Here is a 19,479-nt window from a genome sequence, read left to right as displayed (position 1 = left end):
GGCCAAGTCATTAAATACTCCGAATGTGTGTGTTCTGAGAAGACTGATTTCAAAAACCTGAATTGGGAGCTACTTTTTTTTTTTTTGTCTTCTTTCTTCAATTTCTAGCACCACATAATGATGGCCCTTTTAAAATAATGTTTGCTGGAACCCCAAATCTGTGCTTACTGAAGTCTAGGGGAAAGGGGAGTGTTTGCTAAGCTCATATTAGTAGAGGGTGTGAAAAAGTAATTGCAGCTTTATTTCTTTTCTGGTTTTTTTTTTTTAATTTTTTTTTTTCCCAACGTTTATTTTTTGGGACAGAGAGAGACAGAGCATGAATGGGGGAGGGGCAGAGAGAGAGGGAGACACAGAATTGGAAACAGGCTCCAGGCTCCGAGCCATCAGCCCAGAGCCTGACGCGGGGCTCGAACTCACGGACCGCGAGATCGTGACCTGGCTGAAGTCGGACGCTTAACCGACTGCGCCACCCAGGCGCCCCATATTTCTTTTCTGTTTTATAAGAGGAGAAATGCTTGCTGCAAGAGAATCAAGACAGGAGTGGAGACTAAAAATTCAAGCACGATATGCTGGTTTGCAGTCCGGCAGGTTCAGCAGAGCCCCTCTCCGGGTTCAGACTGACCTGCCAGGGCAGCTCACTGTGCTTGAAGACAGGGGAGGAGCCGGTCTCCCTGTGGGGACAGGGCTGCTATGCGGAGAGTGGCAGCACCTCTCCCAGCCTGTGCCCACCCAGGGCCCGGGGCACAGCCCACAGGGGCCTGGCTCCCCACGTCCCTCAGTTTCCCTGCCCTACGTGGAGGTGAGGCCCATCCCCAAGAACCAATCGCATATAACCAATGAAGAAATTTCCATTGCATAAAGACCCATTTATATCAAGCTTATATTTCGATTTCCTTTTCAGAAAGTGGGTTTTAACAGCATTGATTTTTAGTGATAAACCAATTACAGGTGCTTGCCACATTGCAAAGATACCAGATGAGACATTTTAACTCAAGAGTTCAGAAAACACAGCAGGCTGCTCCTAGTTGCTGGTTTACAACTTCCCTCTCTATTTTTATTCCTCCTGGATAGCACTGTTTTTTCTTCGCTTGCTTTTCATTTTTATGTTATTTGTTTGTTTTGCGTTTTGCTTCCAAGACTATTTGCCTGTTTTTACTTGTTCATTTTTGTTTTCTTTAAGAAACATGGTCTTCTACATTTTTGCTGGGAAAACGCAAAAACACTGTGGCCAATATAAGGACCTTTATGTTATTTATGCATTTCTCCACTCCCATCAGGCCACCAAGCTCCACTCCTGACTTTGGGGCAGTATGGCAGTAACAGTGATTTCCCAGAGGGTCCCAATCCTTGGCACAGTCCTCACCACCCACACCACCTGCAGGACCTGAGCCAGTGGTTCTTTTTGGGCCACCCACTTTCTGCCTTTTCTTTGAGGACTCCAAGCAGTAACTGATTCTCTTATCCTGAGAATCATGGAATCGTGGGGTTGGATGGAACTGTAAAGGTCAGCATCTTCACCAATTTCCCTCAGGCTGGAGGTATGAGTTCTGCTTGAATATGGAGGCCCTTGAAATGGGCCCTTGAAATGCAGGCCCACCTATTCCAGGCAGCCTATTCCTTATTTATTTAACATCGCATGCCAGTCAGGAAATGGGGCTACGTCAGTGAAAAAAAATCACCTTTATGAACTTTGGAATCAAGTGAAGGGTGGCGGAATATGCAACCCCAAAGTATGCACCCTGGCATGTTGAAGATTTTGAGCCATAGGCACTTGAAAAAGCAAATACAGAAAGATACTGTCCCTGAACTCCCTTATCTGCTTAAAGACATCTCCTCCAGAAAGAACTCAATGGTCATAAATCCCTCCCCAGGAACGTCCTCAACCAGGGAAGATTGACATTTGTCACAGGAGAGGAAACTAGAAGTCAACACAACACCCATGGACTCTATCACAAACCATCATCTCTTTTCATCTGTTCTTCTAGGTCCCATTCATTTTTCCTAAAAATCATTTGCTCTCCCCTAAGAGGCATACATCCCCCCTTACTTTTCCCTATGAAGATGTGATTAAAGCCTGAATTCTAAGCCACTTCAGAAAGTTACTTTTCCCCTGGAGTCTCCCATGCATACCTGAGATATTCATTAATACACTGGTATGTTTTTCTCTTGTCAAACTGTCTCTCGTTACAGGGATCTCAGCTGAGAACTGAGAAGGGTGGATAGAAAGTTATCTTTCCTCACCAACACAACAGTAGAAGAAGAATCAACAAATAACTGCAAAGGTGCTCAGTGTTGATCGGCCTTGACCAGTAACATCTTTCCTAGATTGAACCAAAATTTACATGTTGTTAACACCAACTCATTTGTTTACTGCTGAAATTTCACATACTATTCTTTTTTTATATGATGGCTCTTGGGACCCCTTACTGCACATTTTAGGGATTCTATTTCATTAACCTTTACTGTCCTAAGACTTTGATAGGAGTTGGCTGCTCCACAAATGCCTGGATCCATCAGAAATGTCAGTTTGTTCATGGTGGCATGACATTGGACGTAGAAGAAGACGTTTTTGTATCTGAAGTTGCAGTGAGTATTAGCACCCAAACTATCACTCCTATATTTGGAAAAATAAGTGAGTTCAACTTTGCAAGATTTCAAGGAAGAGAAAATGGTATGGGATACCTGCAGCTATGGCTTGGATTTCCTCCACTCATGTTTTTTTTTTTTTCTTTCCTTTTCTTTTCTTTTTTTTTTTCTTTTACCTTTGCTTGTTTAAAATGGTGTGAAATCCCTGATTTTGCAATATTTCCTAATGGAAAAATCTGGTAAGGAACTGGAGAATTTAAAAAGTTGTAATGGCTATAGTGATTAGTTTTACATATAATTTTAGTAATATTGGAAAGGTACAATAACCCCATAAAAGTGACTGAGTGATGATCTGTAGGGGATAGAGGGACCTTGGGAGGACAAAAGAACTTTTCAATGTGTACATTTATAATCATTTGATCCTGAGACACTGAATGTATTAACTACTTAGAAATGACATAACGTTGGGGTGCCTGGGTAGCTCAGTCGGTTAAGTGTCTGCCTCTTGATTTTGGCTCAGGTCATGATCTTGCAGTCGTGAGACTGAGTCTTGCATCAGGCTCCATGCTGAACATGGAACCTTCTTGGGATTCTCTCATTCTCTCCCTCTCTCTCTGTCCCCTCCCTTGGTGGTGCTCTCTCCCCTTTCTTGCAAAAAAAAAAAAAAAATTAATGTTTAAAAAAAAGAACTGGCATAAGCTTTAAAATTGATTTTAAAATATTGCCAGTATTTCATTAATGATAAAAACTAAAAATAATAATAACAAAATAAAGAGATTTTTCCCCCACAGCTTTGAATTTCAAAAGGGTATAATGATATCTTCTTAAGAGTTTAGCAGAACTTTTCAACGTTTTATTTATTTTTTTGGGGACAGAGAGAGACAGAGCATGAACGGGGGAGGGGCAGAGAGAGAGGGAGACACAGAATTGGAAACAGGCTCCAGACTCTGAGCCATCAGCCCAGAGCCCGACGCGGGGCTTGAACTCCCGGACCGCGAGATCGTGACCTGGCTGAAGTCGGACGCTTAACCGACTACGCCACCCAGGCGCCCCAAGAGTTTAGCAGAACTTTTTTTTTTTTTTTTTTTTTAATTTTTTTTTTTTTTTCAATGTTTATTTATTTTTGGGACAGAGAGAGACAGAGCATGAACGGGGGAGGGGCAGAGAGAGAGGGAGACACAGAATCGGAAACAGGCTCCAGGCTCTGAGCCATCAGCCCAGAGCCCGACGCGGGGCTCGAACTCCCGGACCGCGAGATCGTGACCTGGCTGAAGTCGGACGCTTAACCGACTGCGCCACCCAGGCGCCCCTAGCAGAACTTTTAAACCTTGCTTATTCAACCAACATTCAACCCAAAGTGCTCTCTGGGCAAATAAAATTAATTATACAATTTATTATATAGTTTTAACTCAAAACCATGAAGAAAAGAAATCATAATGAAAAGACAGAAAACCAACTTCTGATCTGCAAGGTAGGATTCCAAGCTTCTACATACTCAGACCGACTTTTTTGGATTTAAGATGTACACCTCCCAGAAGGCCAGATTCAAAGAGGAAAAGGTCCTTGTACACATCTTCCCACTCATGTTCTCCTTTGACTTGCTATGGGATTCCGGACAGAGAAGCATAATTCTGCAAGACTTTTGTGAGATGTTTTATTCATAATGTCAATGTTTAGGGCTAAATGTGTGAGAAATGAAATTTCCCATGTGTATTGTAGGGGCTAGTAATGTGACACTGGGTTCACACTGCCCTGAGTTCTACTCCTGCTTTGACGCTTATAAAGCAAGTTGCTTAAATTCTTTAAGCCTTACTTTATTCATTTATAATATGAAGTTGATGACAGAATCTATACATCAGAGTTGTTAGGTAAATGAAATGATACATTTTAGGCCTTTGACAAAATGGATGTCACATGCTAATTGCTCAAAAAATGCTAGCTATTATTTTTATGTTACTGCTCAAAATTATAATCCTAATAATAATAATAATTATTATTATTATATTATTATGTTATTATTATTTTTATTTTTATTATTATATTATCATATATTACTATAATAGTTTTTTACCATCTCAAGTTATAATTCTCCTGTGAAGCATTACATAGTCAGGCTGTGTTCTATTGCTTGCCCCACACCCATCCTTTGTCTTTACATAGTAGCATAACCATGCTATATGTTTCTGTGGTATTGACCCCACAGTTCTGGAGTACTGACTCCAGATGTGCTCTCAGAACCACCACTGGCTAATCTGCATAGTCCAATTTTTTGGCAATAATTATTGTGTCAAGTATGAGGCATGAGACCCAAGTCTTACCAATAGGATTCAATTCTGGGGTGTTTTAAGACTTTGTGTTTGTTTGTTTGTTTGCATTATCTCTTGCCTGGACTTTATATAAAGTAGTTGTAAGTCTGAGGTTACTGTGCCACCAGGTATCATTTGTAGAGGTGGGGACCTGGGGCTCCTATGCAGAAGCTGTTCCTCTCTCCTTCTGGGCCCTTCTTGGAGAAGCCAAGGAGATGTGCCTCTTGAAGCCCACCTCTTACCTTCTATACCATGCTCTTGGTACCAAAACCCTGGAATTTCCTGCCAAGCAGCCTTCTGTCAATTTCCAGGGCCTGTAGCAACCTCTATCCTAAGCTCCATCTTTGTGGAAAGGGGAAGGGACTTCAGGTCAGGGGCCCCCATTTTACACAAGCTGGTAGTGTGTATGTAGCCCTTGCAAGTGTTTGGAACTTGCTTAGGGACACTACTTGATGAAGGTGTCCTTGACGGTGAAGTGAACAAAGAGAAAAGTAGAGTCAAAGAACAAAGAGTTCTGATGAGCTCCTTTTGGTCCTAGATCCAGTTGTGTGTGAAACAAGACTGACCCTTGGACTATTAAGTTTCTGAATCAATAGGTGAGTTTGGCTGAGTTTTCTGTAACTTAGAGAGTTCTATCTTGAGACACTTTTCCTTGCTACTCCATCCTGAATTGACATTCCTTTATCTGTAATCATGTATCACTTATGACATTCAGAAATTTATTATATTCTTTATTATTGAATTTATTGAAGGTAGGAGAGCTTTTCTTCCTCACCTAAATTTCTAAGAACATTTGCCAACTATGAAAAAGGATGGATTTGAGTTCACTTTGAGGTTGCCAACTGCGTGGCCATGGATAAGACAGTTAACCTCTCTGATTTGTCTCTTCAGCTATGAAAAAGAAATAAGGCTATTTAAAGTTTTAGGATTGCTAAAGGGATTACATGAGATAATGATTGTAAACAGCCTAGTGCACACTAGGCAGTCAATAAATTCCTTTATCATTTATTTGAGGGTAGTGGGTGTAGGAATTAAACCCCAACCACTGCTACAACTAACAGAAACCCAACTGAGCTAACTTAAACAGTACAAGTCTCTCCATAATTTTAGTTGCATTGCAGTATCTCATGGAGAGGGATACAGCTAGGCTTGGGTAAGCTGGTAGCAGGGACTCACAAACCATCTCTTTATACTTTGCTGATCTCCAATCCTTATGCCACTCATTTTGGGGCAGCCTGGCTTTTACTTTTTACTTATTTATTTTTTTAAGTTGACTTATTTTTTAGTAATCTCTATACCGAACATGGAGCTCAAACTCATGGCTCTGAGATCAAGAGTCAAGGATCAGATGCTCTTCCAACTGAGCCAGCCAGGGGCCCCAGGCTTCTTCTCATTCTCAAGTCTACAGTGAGGTACAAGGCCATTAACAGGCCCATTGTTTGCATGTCTTCCTTTCAAGAGAGCATCCAAACTGAGCTGGGATTTCTTATTCTTGTCTCAAATTCCTAGGAGAGATTCTGATTTCCTGAACTTGGACCAATCAAATGTGGCAAGGTAAAAAATTATATTAACTTGGCACCTTGCACAGTAATGTAAGGTTGAAATGAAGGGAGGAAAAACTCTGAAAAAGATAAGGGGAGAGGATTCCATTGAAGAAGAGATAGCAAAGCAACTGACATTGAGCTCCAGGGATAGTTTTGTCAAAATTATTCTGAATTCTCTCCATGTGAACAAAATGTTGAATGCATGTTAGCATACCTTCCATAAATGTCTGATTAATTATTTCCTCCATGTACCTCTAGAATAGAACTACAAACAGAGGGTGTGAGTGGTTTTCTATTATTACACAGCAGAGGAAAACAGTCAACCATGAGACCTGACCTCTTAGTTCCTTAACCTGATCCCAAGAATCTTTAACCCAAATATTTATCAAGGCTCCTTCTTTAAAAGTGACCATGTCAATCTTTGGTATATGGCTGTTATAATGTTGATATGGACACATTATGTATGAAAAATGGTTAGCTCAACATTTGCAGTGTCTGATTTTCACGCATTAATAATCTGACCATTTAATTAAAATATAATGCCAGAGGGTCCCAATCCACAACGCAGAATGACCTAGAGAATGTCCTGTCATTGAGAGGTAGAGAGAGAATAGGAAGAAATAGCTCAGGGATGGGTTGGCTACTTTTATGTCTGTGTGTGACTTAATATAACCAAAATCTAAGTGTATCCAAACCCAGGACTCCCACCTGGTAGGATTTTTAGCTTTGCATATGCTGTTTATTTTTTATGTGTTCCTTTGGGATCCATGGGAGGTGAGTGTGCGGCAACGGGATGGAAATACGCAAACTTTAGGTGGAAGTAATTGGCACGTCTTCACCTTCTGAAAAGACGCCATCATCTCAATGCCCCAGACAGACCTGCCCCCTGAAGGCTGATGTCTAGGCCAGTGAAACCCAGAGAGCGTACCTCACAAGAGGGACATGCTAGCTCAGAAACTTAAAATGAAAAGTTTTCATGTTCAGCTCCCTCCTTACTTTACAAAGACCCTTATCAGAAAAGCATACTAAATTGGAATTAGTGAGTGAGTGATGCAGGTCTCTAAAGCCCAGGGACTGGAAGAGAAGATTTCTTAATTACACCAGCAGGGGCTTGGTTTCTATTCTTAGTGCAGATGGGTAATGTGCTTATGTTTGTGATGTGTCCTGTTTCTGCATCAGCAGGGCCAGGCTTCAATTTACTGTGAGATAGAGGGAGTAAGTGGAGGGTCTCTCAAGTTTGGTCTTTTTCCTAAATGAATTAATGCAGCCTTTTCATAAACAACATACCCATGTAAGTCTTAACTGTGCTATGTCATAGGCCAATCAGATTGAAGTATACTAATAACGTTCAATTATTAAAAGAAAGGGTACCTTAATAGGAATTTGAAAATCTCTTTATTTCCTATACATTGAATCTCACTACACATCCCTCATTGAAAGTAATTCAGGTTGGAGCTTTCAGACTACCTGGAGGGAGAAGCAAGAGTCACTTGTAGAATATCCATACCACAGAAAGTTTCTGGCAGAAGTCCATCTCTGAAAATGGGAAATCTCAGTGTGTCCTCTTTTGCCAACATGAGCACCAACTATGTGATTATTTTTCAGAGAGGAAGGGCTATGTTAACAGCCAGTTTCTACCAATCTCTCTTTCTGCCTAAAAGTTGAGTTATTTGTTCTGAACTACTGTGAATCCTTGTATGAGCCCATGTCCTTGTGATATTGTTTGATTTATAACTTTTGGCTACCTCTAAGGTTCTAAAAAGCACAACAAAGCATAGTTTAGTGAGAAAATACAGATTTCCTTTGAATAGAAATAGTTGGTTTATTTTAAAAATAAAAGTGCCCAAATCTTTTAACTTGTTAAGTTATTCAGTCTAGGGTGCCTGGGTAGCTCAGCTGGTTAAGCGTCCGACTTTGACTCAGGTCATGATCTCATGGTTCATGAGTTCAAACCCCACGTCGGGTTCTGTGCTGTCAGCATAGAGCCCTCTTTGGATCTTCTGTCCCCTTCTCTCTCTCTGTCCCTCCTCTGCTGGCTTTCTCTTTCTGTCTCTCTCAAACATAAACACTTAAAACATATTCAGTTTAAAAGTAATGAAATGACCTATAATGAGGCAAAAATAAACAGCTTAGCTTCATGAAGTTGATGAACACTATTCAAAAACTTCATTCCAATCCCAAGCTATTTATTTCCAATCATTAAAATATCTAACTCATGTGGCAATATTCTTCTGTAAAAAAAAAAAAAAAAAAAAGGAAAAAAAACATTCAGACTCTTACCCATTTTCTGATCATCCTACTAAGGTAAGGAAGAAGAAGCCATGAATCCTTACAACAAAACAAAGCAAAATCTCATCTTTTTGGTAATCCTGATGAATTTTGCCAAAGTGGGATTAAGGCAAGAAGGTTGTTTCTTGGCACGAGAATCCTGGAAAGAAAACGAGGCTGAAACTTAGCATCGTTGCATTCATATCTGGTCAAGCTGCCTTATCACAATTCAAACTTTCATCCTGGGAAACTGTTCTTTCTTTGGTACCTTTTCTGCCAGAATTCAACTCTAACAACAAAAGTTTATAAACAATGAAAATTCCAGCTGGTTGACATCAGCGTCACGAAGCTTTCTCTTCACACTGATACAAATATTTACCCTGAGCTCTGGCAAAGCTTTCCTTGCCCATGTCACCCTTAATCATACATTTTTCCTTGATTGAGTTATGCTTTCCAGTACGTGATTTGCTCTGGTTTACTTTTTAACACATCCCAGAGGCTTCATCAAAATCAACTCTGGGCAGGCCATGTCATTTGGTAGCTGCCAAACATGTTATTGAGAAGGAACTTGGCAAATATCAAAACAGCCTTTTCTAACAGCTCTAATAAATGTGTTTGTTCTTTTGACCGCCATTTACTTTTTGGGTCCCTCATATCCATGCACAGATGCGCCAAGAAAGTAAGCAGAGATGCACTTCATTCCCTCTAATCCATTCCCTGGAGACAACGTGCTGATGGCTCTTCCAGGCACCTTGTTGCAAAGAAGTTGAAAACCTAAAAGGTTTCATCAATGGCTCTTTATTTCCTTCAAGAAGACACAGGGTTATTTTCTAAAGGTTAAAACAACAGATTGATGCACTCTGTAACTGTAGTAAAGTCGGCTTGAACAAATATTTGCCACACCAAAGTGACTTGTGGAGGGATTAGCACAAAATATTGCAAATATTTCTATAAAGCTTCCCTTGCCAAAATAAAATGTTTGGGTTCTCTGCGCTGAATGCTTGCAAAATCCTCGCAGAGTGCATTAACAGGGCAGAATTCAGGGGCACTTTTTCTCAAAACAGGTGATGCTGTTACCTGGAAGACACGTAAATAATTACTTTAATTTCATCAGTTTACACTTACCTTGCATATATGTTTCAGAAAAATCTGGTCGTTATACAAAAACTTTATATGCACCAGGCGTCACCACACTACCTTCTTTGGAAATAACATGAAGTCAGCTGTGCAAGCAAGCACTCCTTTCTTCTGCCTGGACCAGTTTAAAAAAAAAGAAATCTCAAAAATGAGATGGAAGTCCCACCTCTGGGGCATTCAGAGTCATTATTTCTGTTATTGTTGTTTTTCTTGCACACCTCAGGGGATATGCGTGCACGCACACAACACACGCACATTCACTTATACACACGATAATCTATACTTTACCTAGCAAGTTTTACCTTGCCATTTGCCAGCCTTCAGATTTATCTGACCAGCTGGAGATGTGTATTTGCTTGAACATATTGAAAGTGCAGTGATTTGTAACAAAATCTACCTACTGTGATCATTAATACATAAACATATTTCAAGACCATGGTAAATAATTATTATAAGCTGAGGTGTGACCCACATATTTGAGAACTTGGAATTTAATAAGATATTCTCTTCAGTTCTTTAGTAAAAGTAGTAGCAATTTCTTGCTCATGGAAGCCCATTATTAATTCTTTTGTACCACAAGGAGTCCATTCTGTGTAGAGAAAATGAAAAGAAAAAGCTCTGTATAGGCCCGAAGGAGTTAGAGCAATTTCCCAAATTCCTAACCTGACCTGTTCACAAAAATACAGGAAAGGAAACAGCATGTGCCAATCCCTTTGTTAAAGACTAATTTCTATCAGAGTGAAAGGTAGAAATTATCCCCAGTCTACAGGCAAAGGTCAGAAGATTCAGGAAGTTCCACTAACTTGCTCAAGGTAATTTAACTAGCAAATGCAGATGAGAGATTCAAACCTAGTTGCGTTTGACAAAGAGGCCCTATTTTTTTGTTTATGTCAGTTTGTGTGCCCCACCACATCGACCCAGAGGGCATTCAGCCCCGTGTGCACGGTTCTGTGACTGGTCAAAGCCACTGGGGAGGTTTAACTCAAACCCATAACCCCAGTTAGGGATAAGCCTCACATATCTATTGGAATCCATTATGATGTTCAATTTGTGAGGATTTACTTGGAAATAAATTCCAAAATGGGGAACGTTTTGCTTTCCGTCTGTGCTCTCTGCAACTCCAGAATTCTGAAGAGAGCTATGTCAGGAGCTCCTGTTACAGATAATACGATGGCTGAAGAGGTGATTCTGGACCCCTAACACAGGCCCTCCCTTAAATTGCTCTGATCTTTTTTGATATATTAGGCATTTGCCTATGGTTTTGCTTAAGTAAAGGTTTATACTACTAAAAAATAATATTTTAAACCCGAGAATTCTTATGACTCAGATCTTTGGGCATGTAATTCTTTCTGATGTAGACCATGACTTTCAGAAAGCTGTAATTTTTGCATTGTCATCTAAAGACTGATACAGCCTAGTTAGCAGTAAAACTAGTGCTCCATATAAACCTGGTTTATGTTCAACTTTCCAAATTGTAAGGGAGTATAACTTAGCAATTATATATATTTATGCTCCAGTTAGCAAAATAGATGTATCCTGAAAATAATTTGTATAAATTTGCTTTCATCTACACCAGTGAGATTACCTGTCTAAAGGACCCTATTAATAATTGGAAGGATAGTTTTCTATACATTTGTATTTGTACAGATTATATGCAGATGTAGCCAGCAAGACAGCAGTTCTGCCTTTGACTTTAACCTAACAAAGTCTATTGTGAAGAGGGAAATACTGTTTTTGTGATATCAGTTCTTTTCAGAATTATTCAGGGCAATGTTTACATCATGAGGCTATATCTGGTTAGACCTATTGAACCAGAACTTCCAGGAGCGGGGAGCAGACATCTGTACTGTAAAATCATGCCCAGGAGGTCTTGAGTAATCAATCAGATTTGAAATCACTGTTTTGGCCTATTATATTTTCAGACTTGAAAAGCTGGCCCCCTCCCAAGGAGTCTATTTCATCTTTGTACAGAGTTTTCTAATTCCTTTACGTACCCCTTACGCCAACCTGAGTCAAATGCTTTCTTTGCAGGCACAAGAAAAGGGAGACTGTGAAGAGGAAAGCAGCATGGCCACACTGTTGCCATTTCCATAACCTTCTATATCAATGTTATGTCAGCCATTGACTCTTTCCTCACTCATCGCTGCATTAAAATGTCTCGCTCACCTTAATGTCCCCAGCCCTTTACCTGGCACATCTTAGGTGCTCAGCATTTGTGTTGCTTACAAAAAAATAATTAATGAGGACATGATCCAAGTTCAGCTGTAAGAAACTCCCACCAGCCACCCAGTTTTTGTCTTCTTTTCCTTTAACCCAGTTGCTTCCTAATTTTTAAAGATAAATTTATCTTGTTTCTCTTTAGGTTCCTCGGTAACATTTTGCTTTCTTCTCCCAACTCCACTTCTGGTATCTCTCCATAGCCCCCATTTCTTAATGATTCCCTTCTTGATCTTCTCTCACAGGCACAGCCAATCGATCCTTCATCCTGTCCTCAACTTCCCAGAAGACTATGAGTCCTTAGAGTATAGGAGCTCCCTGATGCTGCTCCCAGACCGTGACCCATGCTGGCAAAGCTTCTGCTCCCATGTGGCTGCATGTTTCATGAGGAGAGCTACTAAAATGCAGGCAAGCACAAAGTCTTAATTGCTTGCTAGTGGGCGCTCAGCCAACATGCTGTTAGCAGAATGAAACCCAATCTTAAAGAAAAAGTGCTGAACCCCTGCTCTGGATCACCCAGCCCCATATGGAATGCACGTGTTTTTGGAGGAGATTTAGGCATGAAGATCTTTTTTTCCACTCTTTTGCATGGGGCTGTCAATCTATGGGTTGCTAAAACATTTTATTCTTAATGTAATAACCCTGTCTGCAGACAACTTTAAGAAGCAACTCTGTACTTCCTCTCCCAACTTATGACATGGGAAATTAATATATTCTCAAATTTGTGTTCCTTTCTGCAAACATTAGTTTCAGTGTTCTTTGCAACAAAGTTGTTACTTTTAAGAATGTCTACATTGACATTTTGAGATTGTCACTGCCTGGTTCTGATGATTTGACAAATATTTAGTCTTTGCTAATTAATCTCCCTAAAACTCAGTTTACTTATCTTTATAATGAAAAAATATATATTAATACCTTCCTGTTATGGTGCTTGTGACGATTCCATGAGATTAAAACTCTTGCCAGTGCCTGGGACAAAGAAAATGTCCAGTAAATGTTGGCTGTTAATATTGTTAGTAAAAATAATAGTCTAGTTGGGGTGCCTGGGTGGCCCAGTTGGTTAGACGACCAACTTCAGCTCAGGTCATGATCTCACAGTTCGTGAGTTCGAGCCCCGCATTGGGCTCTGTGCTGACAGCTCAGAGTCTGGAGACTGCTTTGGATTCTGTGTCTCCCCCCCTCTCCACCTCTCCCTTGCTCACACTCTGTGTCTGTCTCTCAATAATAAATAAACATTAATTTTTCTTAAATAATAGTCTAATAGTTTTCTCATTGTAAAAGCAGCTCAATATATAACATAAAATATTAACACATGCATTTTGGTGTTTGGGGGCTTCAGCCTTTTTTTTGTTTTGTTTTATTTTGTTTTGTTTTGTTTTGTTTTATTGTTCATGTCCAGGATTACATTTTGATATATTCTTACTGTGTCCTTTTTTCTAAAGAGATTAAAAACCTTTCTTCCCATTACAAGTAACAAAAAACAGGCAAGGAAGATAAAGAGAAATAATGGTCCCTAGACTTCCCCTTTAAATTTTAATATCACAATGTTAGGCTCTGAACCTTTCGTTCTGTATTCCTCTCTAAATCCTAGAATACTTCAAATTTCCCATCACTGTTAAATGATTAAGATGAGGTCAGTATGAACTTTATTAAGTCCTATAGTACTTCAGAAAATGGGACATTCAAATTAATGGCTAAAACTTAGACAGTAAAGGTAAATTTGCCTTTCCATTTGAACAACATTTCCTTCCCCAATGCTTATAATAATCCTTTGTCACACATGGGTCTGGAAAGGATTGTTCTGAATGACCCAGAGCTGTACCACCAGTATCAAGGTCCTCATTCACATCTTTCTTAGGTGTTTTAGAATGCCTTAATGAGAATAGGATACCTGGTAGACCACTTTCATATTCCAGATAATGCTGCTAGGGTAGCATTAAGATTATACTCTTCCTAGGATGTGTTTTCCATGTGCTATAATACTAAATTACAACTCCAGAGAAGGAATGCCAGTGGTTTCTGTTGTCAGTTTCTATAATATTAATCTATTTGTTGACATATCAGTTTCTAGCACAGAAAGACCTCATCCCAGAACTCTCATTAATATCAGCAATTTATACATATAAGTACTACACCCAACATTAAAAATTACCTTTGTCATTTCCTTGGTAAACAGTAAGAGCCAGATTTGATGAGAAAGACATCATCCATATGGTAATTTGATATCTTTGAAAATCAGGGTAGGTCATTTAAATTGCTAAGTTCAATAAAATGCCATTAAAGATATTTTATTCCCTTTCTCCCCAACCAATTCTGAACCCAGGAAAGGGTTACCAAGAAAGCTTGAATAGTGTCTTGTTTAACTTTAAATCAGATATGGCTCCATTTATTTCTTCAAAAAATGGTAAGAATTAATTAATATTAATCTATAATCACATTGATGGAAAAATTAATGGAAATTTTAATAAAAATATAACCTTAACAGGATTTGAAGTTGTCCTTTAGAATACAAAGCCAACACTTTATCCACCAAGCAACTGGTCCTCTGCTACCAGCTGATGAAATTATAAAAATCAACTGCAGGATGATTCTTCTTTTGTTCTCTATGCAAAAAGAAACATTTTTGCAAACTACAAAAAAAAAAGACATTAAAAATTAAAATCAGCATAGAAATTGACCAAGCCTATTCAATGTAGAATGTATATTTATTTGGGGAATTAAGGTGATTGTTCATCCAAACAAATCTTATTTTCTCTCCTAACCCATCAGGGCTTTGGTTTATATTTTTTACACTTTAGTTTCCAAGAAGACTGGATAATCCTAAATAAACAGGTCAAATTATGTTGGATAACTGAAGTCCAGAGAACTATAAAATGACAGCTTAGTCTTCGGCACATTAAATAATTTTGAATAGGGAGAAATGACATATATTCCGAAAATTGGTTCAATATTAAAATTATAATGTTAAACAAGTATTTCCTGAATATAGTCATATTAATTTTCTCTGTTTACCAAATGCTGTATAGTACTGAGCCAGCTAACCCATACATAGTGGTCACTTACTAGGAACCTACAGATGAGTGAAAGTTTTACCTTTTTCACTATTTGTTGAATATTTGTAACATTAGATACCGTATTATGAAAAATAATACAATGGTATCTAAAATATAGACTATTATTTTTGCCATTGTATTTATTTAGTTCTTACCAATATTTCGGTGCCAATACTGAAAGTTAAAAGCTATTTTTTCTGGCATTATATCATTCAGAGGTCCATAGCAGAAGGCACTTCTTCATAGCCACAGAATTACAGAAAAATAGCTTTATAGCAATAACTTTAAAGCAAGCAAAATATCCTGAAAACCTTTTTAAATTATCAAAGAAAGAACTAAGATGAGAAAAAACATAATAATGAGTACACTTTGATTATATTCTAGCAATTTGAAAATTGATAATTTATGTATATATGGTTACTCTCTGAAAAGCCTAATTTTCGATTAACTAAGACAATGAATCCCTGACTACACCTAATGACAGAATTGACAGTTCTAGCATGATAATTAGACCTGCTGGTGGACAGCCAAAGTGAAGCAGAAGCAAAGATTCTGACTTCTTTTCTGTTTATTTTTACAATTCAAGTCATGTTTACAATCAGTGATGTGGTAAATAATCTTGTCTTATTCTTCCTTTCAACTACCTGATTTCTTGGAAACAGTGTCTTTATTCCAAAAGCATAAGGAGATGAGAAATGAAACTGAAAATCCCACTGATTTTAGAAGGGAGCAGCTTTTGTCATGAAGGATTCCTCAGTTTAAATATTTTCCCTAACATTAGGCAGGGATTCACCTAGAGCTGGAGGCCTCCAGGAAGTCTGTGACCCAATGGAGACTTCTAGGAGCCAATTCCCCTCCTCAATAAACACTCTTAAATATACCCCCTTATAGGGGCATCTGGGTGGCTCAGTCGGTTAAGTGTCCGACTTCAGCTCAGATCATGATCTCGTGGCTCATGAGTTTGAGCACCGAGTCAGGCTCTGTGCTCACAGCCCAGAGTGTGGAGCCTGCTTCAGATTCTTTGTCTCCTCTCTCTGCCCCTCTCCTGCTCACGTGCTCTCTCCCTCTCTCTTTCTCTCTCTCTCTCTCTCTCAAAAAAAAACCAAACATTAAAAATTTTTTTAATGTCCCCCTGTATTATTTGACTCAATATTTCTCATTTTATTTTCTTGCTGTCAATATAAAATGTGTGAAATCATACTGCAGATACAAAATTCCTACCTACTCTAGCCATTACTGAAGGTAAAACGGAACAAACAAATAAACATAAATGAAGTATACTCTGAGAAAAAAATGTACATCTTCTATCTGGAGACTGATTAAACTCTGATATTGACAAAGCCAAGCCACATAATTTAATCAGTTCAAAGAGTATGTGTGTGTTCAAGAGTTCATTCCCTGCGAAGAGACATTGTTGGTTGTCACAAGTCTCTGGGGTTTGGGTACTGGCTTCTAGTCAATAGAGGTCAACAATACCGTTAAACATCCTGCAGTACACAGGAGAGCCCCACACAAGAATGATCCAACAAAAAAGATCAATACCACTGAGGCTAGAAACCCTGCCTCGGACCCAGTGAAATTTGGCTAAATCCCACTTAATGTAAGTCATCTTCAATTTTCCATCCCATTTATTTTTCTCCTAGATTCAAATGAATCAAAGAATATATGGTACAATATACTTCTCTGAAATGAAAGAACTTATGCACTGCTTATTTTGAATGTAAGATTGCTGTGCCTAAGAGTACACAAAAATAACAGGAAGAGTTGTTCAGTGTTTGCTACTGTCAGCACTCGACCACAGATACCCCATCTGGTGCAGTCTGATATGGATAATAACGGTGGAGTGTTCTTGCTGTCTTGACTGTAGTCATTACTGTGATGTTATTTTAGGACTAAGTAGTGTTTGCCCATTGGACCATAAAAGTGTGTCATGTAAATACAGGTTTTAGAACACACAATAGTCTGTCCATGTGTAGAAATATGCGCAGAAAAACACCTCATAAAATGCTTTTTAATAGTATTTGTTGGGCATGTGAAGTAATTCCTTTTCAAAGTGAAATCGCTTGGAAAAAAGGGGGCTCCTCTTTTCAAAGACCCCGTAAGTAATTATGCTGCATTATACATCATTCATATGTCAATGCAAATTTTGTTTTTAAATGGAAGGAGTTTTGAATGACACAGTACCAAGCAAATGTCCAACATTAACCAAATCTTTTATTTATTTATTTATTCTCACCTGACTTGCTCTTTGAAATTGAATTGGGGGTAGGGGGTTAGTATTTATGTCGCCAGTAACCTCATATTTGACACACCATCCTAGAATTAAATTCTGAACACCAAAATATCTCACAGGAAAGAAATTACAAATGACAACAACCTTCAAAAATATCCTTAACTACAGTTGAGGCACTTTGCTCAGTAGGTATTATACTTATGTTGACAGTAAAAACTAAAATGGGAAATCTAAAGGGCCAAAATAGTATTTAGAAATTCTATACTTTGAATCATACATAGAGTTGTATACTTAGAAGTGTTGTGATTATGTTGCTGGAAATATGTACTGTGTTGAGCTTTTTCCTCCATCCCTTAACAATGATGAACATTTTCTTATTGAGATCAATTTATAATAATGACAGTTAGAGAGTAAAATTTATAGTTATATAAAATGAAACTGTCCAGATTGGACGGAGTGACTTGATGATACACAGAACAATCAGAGTTATTAAAATGGTGGGTCGCCTGTAGACCCTCAGATGCTTCTCAAAACAAATCATCTTGACAGGAAGAAAATCTTACAAAATGAAGCTTATGTGCCTTCTGCTATTTACAGACATGTTAAACTCGAGGAACAACTCTAGAGAATTATTGGAATGTGATTCTTCAAAAATAAAGTGCCAAATATTTGCGAATGCTGTATTCTACTCAGATTTTAATTCCAATATTTTAAGAAATGTGCGTGGAAGAGATATAGACAGATGATAGACGATAGATAGATAAATAGATAGATAATAGATAGACAGGACGTTTTGCTTTTTTCCGAATTCCCTCCATCATTTATTTTTTTTAACGTTTTATTTATTTTTGAGACAGGGAGAGACAGAGCATGAACAGGGGAGGGTCAGAGAGAGGGAGACACAGAATCTGAAACAGGCTCCAGGCTCTGAGCTGTCAGCACAGAGCCCGACGCGGGGCTCGAACTCACGGACCGCGAGATCATGACCTGAGCTGAAGTTTAACCAACTGAGCCACCCAGGCGCCCCTCCCTCCATCATTTAAAAGATAGTTAAACCTATTCTAGTAAGAGTCAGTTTTACATTTGACTTCATTAACAAATATTTAGGTCAAACCAGCAACAGCTTCAAATTCATTCCTCAGTTCTCTTCTGTAAGTTTCTAAATTGAAAAGAAAAAGGGATAAAAATATCATTTTATCTGTGCAGTGACATATTCCTAGTTTTAAGAAACATTGACCAGTTTCATCCATTTGTATAAAATGCCTAAATTTTCAGTTCTTTGACACTGCCACACAAGAAAATATCACTATAAGAATTTGACCTGAGACCTATTCAATAATATGATAGTTTACATGTCTCTGAATGGATCCTCCATTAAAGAAAAATAGCAACCAGTGAGAGCTGAGATGGTGAATTCTAAAGCAAGACTGTTGTGCTCACTTCGGCAGCACATATACCGAAATTGGAAAGATGCAGAGATTAGCATGGCCCCTGCGCAAGGGTGACATGCTAAAGCAAGGCTGTCGCATTGAATTTTCAGGCTGCAGGGTACTGCCTGTGCATCCTTAGACAAGTTAAGTAATGACCTGTGGTTGAGTTTCCTCATCTCTAAATGGTGATAATAAGAGTCACTTCCTCATAGGATTTTACAAGGGTTAAATGCTTTAATATGCATAAAGACTTTAAAACAGTGTCCCACGTAGAGTAACACTGTGTAAGAATTACCTATTTTTGAAAATATCTTTAAGATTCTTTCTTCACTTGAAGAATAACTGTATGAGCCTTGACTAGAGCTATAATTTGTTCCTTGGGTATTCGTTATGGGTACCACAGTAAGTAACCTCAGGCAACCTGACGTTTAGATGCGAACATTTTCTACTAAACTAGTAAAAGCACTAGCCTTCACACAAAGACTAGGATAACTAAATGTAGTGTTAAAATCCTAGTGGAAATGCCCAGTGTAAGCTTTCAGGAATATTCAGGACTTTATTCCCAATATTTCTACATGATAGGTTTGCTTTACATATGTAATAAGTCATAAAGAGAAAGGGTCCATAAAGGAAAAACCAAAAAGTAATTCCTAATATATGAAGTTCAATTTAAGATCTAAGGATATACTAAATATTAGACCTGCA

At 38.5% G+C, this 19,479-nt stretch overlaps 1 non-coding gene across 1 annotated transcript; it reads left to right on the top strand.

Moving 5' to 3' along the window:
* The first annotated feature begins 18,776 nt into the window (after positions 1-18,776).
* On the top strand, positions 18,777-18,880 carry LOC125174208 (U6 spliceosomal RNA). Its single transcript, XR_007155332.1, has one exon. It is a non-coding gene; the product is annotated as a U6 spliceosomal RNA (small nuclear RNA).
* The last annotated feature ends 599 nt before the right edge of the window (positions 18,881-19,479 follow it).

Source organism: Prionailurus viverrinus, chromosome C1, assembly GCF_022837055.1.
Source record: "Prionailurus viverrinus isolate Anna chromosome C1, UM_Priviv_1.0, whole genome shotgun sequence".
Lineage (NCBI taxonomy): Eukaryota > Metazoa > Chordata > Mammalia > Carnivora > Felidae > Prionailurus > Prionailurus viverrinus.
Note: the sequence above shows the minus strand (reverse complement) of the source record. Positions and strands in the feature narration are given on the sequence as shown.